Raw genomic sequence first — 9516 nt, 5'->3', positions numbered from 1 at the left:
AGCATCAGCAAGGCCACCTGCACACTCTGATCTTCACACCCCGTCTTGCTGTGGACAGAGCCGGAGGAGGGCCTCGTGTAACATGTCAAGTGAGGGAAGGAGGGACCTGATCCTGGAGTGTTTGGAGACTTGGTGATGGTGGTGAGATGGGTAAAGGCACTTTTTCACTCTTTTCTCCTCCTTTTTCTAAAGAGGGAGTGCAGATCGGCTCCTGAGAGTGAGGGGCCTGAGGCTTGGGAGGTTAGAAAAGGTGAAAAGACCATGACCTGCACTGGGATGGAGCTGGGTAGGTAAGTGCCTGTGTTTGTGGTGGTGGTTTAGTCACTAAGTTGTGTCCGACTCTTGTGACCCCATGGACTGTAGCCGACCACGCTTCTCTGTCCATGGCATTTCCCAGGCATGAATATTGGAGTGAGGTGCCATTTTCTTCTCCAGGGAATCTTCCCAACCCAGGGATTGAACCTGGGTCTCCTGCATTTCAGGCAGATTCTTTACCACTGAGCCACAGGGAAGCCTGGACCCCATGTTTACTGTGACACAGATCCTCCCAGCTGTGTGATTTTCTCCAGTGAAACTGAAGGGTCCAGATACAGGCTTCCATTCTCCCCTTCCTCTCTCCCTTCCTTCCCAATCTCTCCAAGTCAGAGTTCAGTGTTTTTGTCTTATTTTTCGTTTCAGTAAGTGGTTACACTGCTGCTGCTGCTAAGTCGCTTCCATCGTGTCTGACTCTCTGTGACCCCATAGACGGCAGCCCACTAGGCTCCTCTGTCCCTGGGATTCTCCAGGCAAGAACACTGGAGTGGGTTGCCATTTCCTTCTCCAATGCATGAAAGTGAAAAGTGAAAGTGAAGTCATTCAGTCATGCCCAGCTCTTAGCGACCCCATGGACTGCAGCCTACCAGGCTCCTCTGTCCATGGGATTTGCCAGGCAAGAGTACTGGAGTAGGGTGCCATTGCCTTCTCCAAGTAGTTACACTAGTGATTACCAACTCCCCAAACTACTCAGTGGTTTCATGATCACAGACACACAAATGTGTCACCTTTCTAGATGATGAGGAGAAGGAGAAGGGGCAGCCTGGAGGCCCGCCGTGGGTCACTTGCGGGTGTGGCAGTGGTAGGGACATCTCCATCTTGGGCGTGATCAGCCTTGTCGCATGACCCTGCTGCATTAAGGAACCTGAAGGCTCCATGTTTGCCTTTACAGATTTTCAGTCACCTCCACTGACGGCTGTGGTCACCCTCTGTTGTTTTCCCGGGCCTGGGTGGGCGATTGGGGTGGCACACTTGGCAGTGGGGCGTTCTCTTCCTTTCACTGCCTTCTTGGCAGAGACAGGCCACACGGAAGCAAAGGCATCGTTTGCATTTTTTAAGCAGGAGCCACTGATCACATCTGTATCTGCCAGATGGCAGTTGGGCTGTAATTGTTCTTAAAAACATACGTGTTTTCAGCTGTGCATCCCTTCTTGGAGACTTGGGGAAACAACAGGAAGTTCAAGAATGAATAGTTCTTTTCCTCTCAGAAGCCCACTTATCTGACTTACTTTCAATTTAGTGCTTCTGAAGAGAATCGTAGCGTGTCAGGACTTTAAAACATCAATAAAAATGTACTGAGTTGCTGCTCTAAGAAGAGGAATTCTGTGGGCTGGGACTTGTTCACTCCTAGAGCCTCTGAATATTTTCTTATGTGGCCAAAGAGATTTTGCAAATATATTTATTTATTTTTTATTCATTTCTAATTGGGGGATGATTGCTTTACAATATTGTAATGGTTTCTGCTATACATCAGCATGAATCAACCATAGGCATACCTATGTTCCCTCCCTCCTGAACCTCCCTCCCACCTCCCACCCCATCCCGCCCTTCTAGGATATCACGGAGCACCAGGTTGAGCTCTGCATCATACAGCAAATTCCCACTGGTTATCTATTTTACATATGATGATATATTTATTTCCATGTCACTCTCTCAATTCGTCTCAACCTCTCCTTCCTCCACTATATCCACTAGTCTGTATCTCTATTCAGTTCAGTTCAGTTCAGTTCAGTTGCTCTACTAAGCTAAGTCACTTCAGTTGTGTCTGACTCTGTGTAACCCCACAGAGGGCAGCCCACCAGGCTCTGCCGTCCCTGGGATTCTCCAGGCAAGAACACTGGAGTGGGTTGCCATTTCCTCCTCCAATGCATGAAAGTGAAAAGTGAAAGTGAAGTCACTCAGTCGTGTCCGACTCTAAGCGACTCCATGGACTGCAGCCTACCAGGCTCCTCCATCCATGGGATTTTCCAGGCAAGAGTACTGGAGTGGGTTGCCATTGCCTTCTCCAGTTCAGTTGCTCAGTCATGTCCAGCTCTTTGCGACCCCATGAACTGCAGCACGCCAGGCCTCCCTGTCCAACACCAACTCCCGGAGTTCACCCAAACTCATGTCCATCAAGTCGGTGATGCCATCCAGCCATCTCATCCTCTGTTGTCCCCTTCTCCTCCTGCCCCCAATCCCTCCCAGCATCAGAGTCTTTTCCAATGAGTCAACTCTTCGCATGAGGTGGCCAAAGTACTGGAGTTTCAGCTTTAGCATCATTCCTTCCAAAGAACATCCAGGACTGATCTCCTTTAGAATGGACTGGTTGAATCTCCTTTTGTCCAAGGGACTCTCAAGAGTCTTCTCCAACACCACAGTTCAACAGCATCAATTCTTCAGCGCTCAGCTTTCTTCACAGGCCAACTCTAACATCCATACTGCTACAGCTAAGTCACTTCAGTCGTGTCCGACTCTGTGCGACCCCATAGACATCAGCCCACCAGGCTCCCCGGTCCCTGGGTTTCTCCAGGCAAGAACACTGGAGTGGGTTGCCATTTCCTTCTCCAATGCATGAAAGGGAAAAGTGAAAGTGAAGTCGCTTAGTCCTGTCCAACTCTTAGCGACCCCATGGACTGCAGTCTACCAGGCTCCTCCACCCATGGGATTTTCCAGGCAAGAGTACTGGAGTGGGGTGCCATTGCCTTCTGCCCTGCATATAGTTTCATCAGTACCATCCGTCTAGATTCCATATATATATATATATATATATATATATATATATATGCATTAGTATACAATATTTGTTTTTCTCTTTCTGACTTACTTCACTCTTTACAATAGGTGCTAGGTTCATCCAGCTAATTAGAATTGACTCAAATATGTTCCCTTTTATGGCTAATATTCCATTATGTATACATACCACACCTTCTTTATCAGTTCATCTCTCGATGGATACTTACGTTGCTTCCCTATCCTAGATATTATAAATAGTGCTGTAATGAACATTGGGGTACATGTGTCTTTTTCATTTATGGTTTCCTCATGGTACAGATGGCTAATAAACACATGAAAAGATGCCCAACATGGCTCATTATTAGAGAAATGCAAATCTAAACTGCCATGAGGAGTCACCTTACACTGGTCAGAATGGCCATCATGAAAAAGTCTACAAACAATAATTGCTGGAGAGGATGTGCAGAAAAGGGAACCTTTTGCACTGTTGATGGGAATGTAAATTGATACAGCCATTATGAAGAACAGTATGGTGCTGCTGCTGGTAAGTCGCTTCAGTCATGTCTGACTCTGTGCGACCCCATAGACGGCAGCCCACCAGGCTCCCCCATCCCTGGGATTCTCCAGGCAAGAACACTGGAGTGGGTTGCCATTTCCTTCTCCAATGCATGACAGTGAAAAGTGAAAGTGAAGTCGCTCAGTCGTGTCCGACTCATCACGACCCATGGACTGCAGCCTACCAGGTTCCTCCATTCATGGGATTTTTCAGGCAAGAGTACTGGAGTGGGGTGCCATGGCCTTTTCCAGAAGAAGAGTATAGAGATTCCTTAGAAAACTAGGAATAGAACTGTACTGTGCTAAGTCACTTGAGTCATGTCTGACTCTTTGCGACCCTATGGACTGTAGACTGCTGGGCTCCTGTGTCCCTGGAATTCTCCAGGCAAGAATACTGGAGTGGGTTGCCATGCCCTCCTCCAGGGGATTTTTGTAACCTAGGAAATCTAACCTGCATCTCCTGTGGCTCCTGCAGGCAGATTCTTTACTGCTGAGCCACAGAGGAAGCCCAGGAATAGAACTACCCTTTGCAAATGTATTTAAATGAAGGCTCTGGACATGGAGAAATTCTCCTGGACTGTCTATTAGGTTTGATACATCAAACCTAATAGATTCTTCTGAGAGGGAGTGGGGACACCAGTGGGGCAGTAGGAGATGTGATGACAAAGCAAAAGATTGGAGTGATGCAAGGAAGGGATCACAAGCCAAAGAATGTTAGCAGCCCCAAAAAGCTGAAAAGTTCAAGGAGATAGATTGCCGCCTGCCCCCCACCCCCACCCTGTGGAGCCTCCTGGGAAAGCTCGGGTCCACTGACACCCTGACATTAGTCCTGTGAAAGGAGTCTTAGACTTCTGGTCTCTAGAACTATAAGAGAATACATTTGAGTTGTTTTAAGTCACCAAGTTTGTGTTAGGTCATGACAGTAATAAGACACTGATATTGTAGGGTAGTTTATTTTGAGATTTTTTTCCTTGTGTTTTACTGATCAGTTACCCTGATGGTTGGTTTTCATGTGAGAGGATGGGGGGATGATGCATGCAGTAAACTTGAGTTGATGTGTTAGCTCCAATCTCAACCTGTTGACAGTGTAGAATCAGTTAGTGAGGAGGGTTGAGGAGGTACCACCCAATCTAAAACCCAGCAGTCTGGTTCTGTCAAGCAGCTCAGTCCAGAACAGAGCAGGTGTTCTGGCAAGACTGTCACTGATGTGGTAAACACAGACTCTGAATGAAGCACAAGGAACCTCTTACTGGTCCAGCTTTCTCCTTATATTTATGAATCAACATTGTCCTTTGCCTACAAACACAGCTCCTGATAAATGTCAGCCTAGGGTAAAGATACTCTTCTAAGATACTATCTCACTTTGAAAGCAACATACCTCAATGGCTTAGGCCAAAACTTTATAAGATTGAGAAGAATATCTTTTGCACTTAGCTAAAATATTTTCTCTAAACAGTTCCAGTTTTAAACCCTTTAAAAGTTTTCACAATGTTTGTTATCATTTTTCAAATTGAAAAACAACATAAAATGAATGTAAATTTTGTTAAATATTTGTGTACAAGTCAAAAAGACAAGAAAACACTTGTAGTTCTACAATGTAGAGATATATACTGTTAATATTTTGGGATATCTCTTAAATATTCATCTTATCTGACTTTTTTTTTTTTTTACTGTTTTCTGAACATTTTCCCACATCAATATGTATTCTTCTATAATTTTTTAATGGTTCAGTTCAGTTCAGTCACTGGGTTGTGTCCGACTCTTTGCGACCCCATGGACTGCAGCACACCAGACCTCCTTGTCCATACCTCCCAGAGTATGCTCAAACTCATGTTCATTGAGTTGGTCATGCCATCCAACCTCTGTAGTCCCCTTCTCCTCCCACCTTCAATCTTTCCCAGCATTAGAGTCTTTTCAAATGAGTCAGTTCTTCACATCAGGTGGCCAAAGTATTGGAGTTTCAGCTTCAGCATCAGTCCTTCCAATGAATATTCAGAACTGATTTCCTTTAGGATGGGCTGGTTGGATCTCCTTGCAGTCCAAGGGACTCTCAAGAGCCTTCTCCAACACCACAGTTCAAAAGCATCACTTCTTCAGTGCTCAGCTTTCTTTATAGTCCAACTCTCACATAGCATTCTGTTTTCTTATATGTAAATATATGTCCACAATTTATTAGCCAATCCCCTTGTTGTGCATTTAGGTTATTTTTGGAATTTTATTGTTGCCTATTCATGTGCTTTGCCCATTTCCCTTTTTTTTGCTGTGTTATTTGAAAAATAAGTTTATGATCTTTTTGTTATTGTTGTGTATTAGGGTTATTAATTTTTTAACAGGATGTAAAATTTTGAAACTCATTGCATTTTAATTTTGTTTATGGGACACCTCTTTGGAATATAAATATTACTAAATTTTATGTACTCTAAAGTATTTGCCTTTCCTTTTTGGGTGCATCTATGGTGATTTCTTGGAGAAGGCAATGGCACCCCACTCCAGTACTCTTGCCTGGAAAATCCCATGGATGGAGGAGCCTAGTAGGCTGCAGTCCATGGGGTCGCTAAAAGTCAGACACGACTGAGCGACTTCACTTTCACTTTTCCCTTTCATGCATTGGAGAAGGAAATGGCAACCCACTCCAGTGTTCTTGCCTGGAGAGTCCCAGGGACGGGGGAGCCTGGTAGGCTGCCGTCTATGGGGTCGCACAGAGTCGGACATGACTGAAGTGACTTAGCAGCATGGTGATTTCTATTCTCTATTATTTACAAATTGATTTTCTTCAATTCTAATGTTATACTAGATTTTAATCAGCTTCTCGTTTTAGATCAAGTACAGCATTTCTTCTTTGTGGTGCAGCCATAATATTTCTAATCCTTAACCAGCCACTCAGTTCATTCCTATGCTAAGAATAGTTTATTTTCCCCCTTAGCATATTTTTGACCTAAAACTCCTCAATTGGCTAATTTGATTGTTTGACCATATAATCTCATCCTTTAGCAGCTCCAGGCTGATAAATACATAAGGATCAGTATAATGTGAGTTTTTGAATGTGCACATATTTATAAGTGAATTAGATACCTATGAAGAGTTATTTGCATATAATAAAGGGTCTTTTTTTTCCCCCTGCATGATAATGAGAGAGAAAAATCTCTAGTGTATGACTCTCATTTCCCACATTAAAGTGATGTTCTGTACTCTCAAGAACATAAACTGATAAATTAGAAAAAAATCAGATTCTTCCAATTGCACTAAAATTTGAAGAAAAAGAAATGATTTCTTTCTAACAAGGCAGGAAAGAAAAACAAGTTGAACAAGCTCTGGGCTTCCGGAATTTCCCATTCAGCTCTTTCTCTGCTTATGTTCCAAACAATTGCATAAAAGCAATCCTAAACAAATGTTTATAGAGGCTGCACTCTGAAATACTGATAATGAATTCTACATAACAAGCACACTCTTTCCCCCGGCTGTTTGAATTTAAAGTATACATTTTGCAGTAATTTTGATGACTTCATTTTGAAACGGTTCTTAACAGACATTTTGGAAATGTCTCATGTCATGAATTTATTCATAAACCAGCCTGTCAAAAACCTTAGCTTTCACAGGGGACAAACTGTGTCAGATGTGTGGTGGTTGTTCCACCTGAATTATCCACCGTCTTGAAAGGTCATTACTCATTTCCATATCTACTTGGATACTCTTGCTCACCGTGACTGGTTTTAGGGCCATGTGGAGAGGAGACCATGATATTGAGTTCTCAGCTATGCAGCACTGGGTATGGGCTATGCTGCTGCTGCTGCTGCTGCATAGTCTCTTCAGTCGTGTCTGACTCTGTGTGACCCCATAGACAGCAGCCCACCAGGCTCCGCCATCCCTGGGATTCTCCAGGCAAGAACACTGGAGTGGGTTGCCATTTCCTTCTCCAATCATGAAAGTGAAAAGTGAAAGTGAAGTCGCTCAGTCGTGTCTGACTTTTAGCTACCCCATGGACTGCAGCCTACCAGGCTCCTCCGTCCATGGGATTCTCCAGGCAAGAGTACTGGAGTGGGTTGCCATTGCCTTCTCCGGGGTATGGGCTATATTCCTCTACTAATTATGATGATAGCTTTGTGTTAGGGAAGCTTTGGTGTTTACTGTTATGGTAATGATCACTGTCATTCATCCAAAGGGTGATAAACCAATAATGGGATCTTGGAGCAGGAGAGAAAAGAAAAGTGTGATATGTCATTTTTTCACAGGCTGACAGCCACTAATGAGGACTGATAGGATCTAATGTTTATTTGTTCAATAAACAAGCCACTGGGTTGTGAACAAGAGGTCAGTATAGCCAGCAGCGAGTGTGAGCTGCTCCATCAAAGGGCATTATTTAGTGTCTAGAGCAAATCCCAGAAAGTCTTACAATAATGATAGTACAATGATAGGACATAGGTCCTCCCCCTCTGATTCCTAGAAAAGCAAGTAGATGCTTGTGCATTTCCAGTTCATGGCCCTTGACCTTGTCCTGTCATGAAGCTAGATAGTCATGCAGATGGGTTAAACCAGCACATCTCATATGTAGTGATTCTGTTAGAATACAGATCCTGGAGTGGTGGGCTGAGATTCTGCACATGTAACCAACTTCCAGAACTTATAGGACCAAACTTGCAGGAAGGAGGGGACAAAGCCCAACAGAAGTAGACTTGGGGTATCTTCTAATAATAGGGCATGTGCTTAAGAGGACAGAAGATTGTGATGGATGAACATGTAGGCCTTGGCTGTGAATCCTGGCTCGGCCACTGCTAAGTTACTACTGCTAAGTAGTAACCATGAACCCCAAAGTCTTGCATGATGTGTCAGAATGAATGTTGGCTACAGCTCTGCTCCCCTCAGTTCAGTTCAGTTGCTCAGTCATGTCCGACTCTTTGCGACCCCATGAATCACAGCACGCCAGGCCTCCCTGTCCATCACCAGCTCCTGGAGTTCACTCAGACTCACGTCCATCGAGTCAGTGATGCCATCCAGCTATCTCATCCTCTGTTGTCCCCTTCTCCTCCTGCCTCCAATCCCTCCCAGCATCAGTCTTTTCCAATGAGTCAACTCTTCGCATGAGGTGGCCAAAGTACTGGAGTTTCAGCTTTAGCATCATTCCTTCCAAAGAAATCCCAGGGCTGATCTCCTTCAGAATGGACTGGTAGGATCTCCTTGCAGTCCAAGGGACTCTGCTCCCCTAGGGCCCACCTAAAGGCAGTGTTCCTTGGGGCAGGCCATTTCCCCCAGACCTTTTGGGAATCTTCCAAAACTTCTGCTTGGATTTCCATACTTCATTCCTGCTCACTTGCCATTATTGGCCATAACATGTCACCTCTCCAAGCCTGTCAGTAGACAGGGCACTTGACTCTTCCCACAAGGTGGCAGATGGGGAAGTATCATCCCCTACAGGAGAGGAGCTGAAGTGTTAGGATAAGAACAGTCTCTTAGAAGCCACTCAGCAGCTGTGTACTCTTGTTACCTTCAGAAGGTTGTTTTCATGATTGAATGAGCTGAGGTGGATAGGACATGGCACCTCTCATAAGAGAAGCTCAGTAAATGTTTGTAATCGTACTTGATATTGCTTTTGTTCTTATACCTCACCCTGATCCTCATGGTCAAGTTACTGTATCTTCCAGGCCAAGGAAAGTCCCTATCCTTTCCTGCTGGGACACCTGGAACTTGTGGAGGCCCACTGTGGACAAAGCAATCAGATCACTTGAAGTGTTGTCAATTAGGCACTTGCTTGTATGCATTTCTAGGTTGTCGATGCAGTCAGTTACTTCTGAATCATTCTAGGGAGTGGCTGAATCTTTCTGTCCATCATATTGTCTGTGTTTTTGGCTTGAGTTTCAGATTACTTGATTATTCTATTCTCTGTATTTTGTTTTTGACCCACTCTTTGATCATATATTCTACAGATATTTGTTGAGTATC

General features: G+C 44.4%; 1 non-coding gene across 1 annotated transcript; it reads right to left on the bottom strand.

Moving 5' to 3' along the window:
• Positions 1-440: 440 nt before the first annotated feature.
• Positions 441-512, bottom strand: TRNAF-GAA (transfer RNA phenylalanine (anticodon GAA)). Its single transcript has one exon. It is a non-coding gene; the product is annotated as a tRNA-Phe (tRNA).
• Positions 513-9516: the final 9004 nt, after the last annotated feature.

This window comes from Bubalus kerabau, chromosome 2, assembly GCF_029407905.1.
Source record: "Bubalus kerabau isolate K-KA32 ecotype Philippines breed swamp buffalo chromosome 2, PCC_UOA_SB_1v2, whole genome shotgun sequence".
Lineage (NCBI taxonomy): Eukaryota > Metazoa > Chordata > Mammalia > Artiodactyla > Bovidae > Bubalus > Bubalus kerabau.
Note: the sequence above shows the minus strand (reverse complement) of the source record. Positions and strands in the feature narration are given on the sequence as shown.